The 1,141-nt window shown below is 46.7% G+C and overlaps 1 long non-coding RNA gene across 1 annotated transcript; it reads right to left on the bottom strand.

Moving 5' to 3' along the window:
- Positions 1-35: 35 nt before the first annotated feature.
- On the bottom strand, positions 36-1,141 carry LOC111236077. Its single transcript, XR_002665715.1, has 3 exons — positions 1,099-1,141; positions 872-1,013; positions 36-448 (listed from the first exon to the last, which is right to left on the bottom strand). It is a non-coding gene; the product is annotated as an uncharacterized LOC111236077 (long non-coding RNA).

Here is a 1,141-nt window from a genome sequence, read left to right as displayed (position 1 = left end):
TTTTTTCGCACCGTGTCGATCACCACTCGAGCTTTGTCCACCCGTGTGTTCTGTGTTACAACACACTCCAGTTCACCATCAGTTATCACCCCACGCTCCAGGAGTTTATCCAGCAGCTTACGGAGAACAGGTTCAGACACTCTGTCGATGAACTGTGTCCGAACAGACTTCAGCTTCTTTTCTGCTGGGACACGAGAAGTCCCTGCTGGGACACTAGAAGTCCCTGCTGGGACACTCGAAGTCCCTGCTGGGACACTAGGAGTCCATCCTAGGAAACTAGATGTCCCTGCTGGGACACTCTGGGTCCCTGCTGGGACACTAGGAGTCCATGCTGGGACACTAGGAGTCCCTGCTGGGACATGAGATGTCCCTGCTGGGACACTTGAAGTCCCTGCTGGGACACTTGAAGTCCATCTTGGGAAACTAGGAGTCCATGCTGGATCAGGACCTATAAGATGAACAAGAAAAGTATGTGTTAAATTTACAGTATAGTGTATGAGTGGGTGCATATACAGTATATGTTACTGCCACTAGTAAAGAGGGTAACTGAGTAGATATAATTATCCTCCTTATTTTCCAACACTGACTTTGATCAATGTTACTTTTAGCTTCTTCACACAAAGCTCTTCAGTCCGACTTCTTTTGTGTCACAGGTCAAAGTTCACAACCATTTTTCATTGATTTTATACATTTGATTTTATACTGACTCCCATTAACACTGGTTACACAGTGGACTGTGGAATAAAAGCAGAACTGAAGATGATCTCTGGCAGAACCAGAATAAAGGCATCGTGGATCAATCACTAACTATTCTCTCCTGTCCTGTTCTACTATCAGGTGGACTGATGCTGCAGGTGGATGAAGACTTTACCAGTCAGGTCAAACTCGTGCTTCCAGACATCTGCATCCGTTTGGTCTCGGACCGTTACAGTCGCTTGTTCTGTGTTTGCAGGCAGCCGGATCTCAAACGTTGGGTGGTAGTTTGGTCCAAAATGCAGATCAAACTCTGCTTTCTGAAAAGCAGTAGCACCAGCGTCAGTGTCCCGACAGTTTCCACAGTATCAGCGTGTTTCTAAACCTTTTATTTCACATACTCACCTCAGGCTGTACTTTCTGGGCCGTCGGACAGTGAGCGGGTAAT

This window comes from Seriola dumerili, unplaced genomic scaffold (assembly GCF_002260705.1).
Source record: "Seriola dumerili isolate Sdu_G_001 unplaced genomic scaffold, Sdu_1.0 BDQW01000565.1, whole genome shotgun sequence".
Lineage (NCBI taxonomy): Eukaryota > Metazoa > Chordata > Actinopteri > Carangiformes > Carangidae > Seriola > Seriola dumerili.
This window is presented reverse-complemented; position numbering and strand designations above follow the sequence as displayed.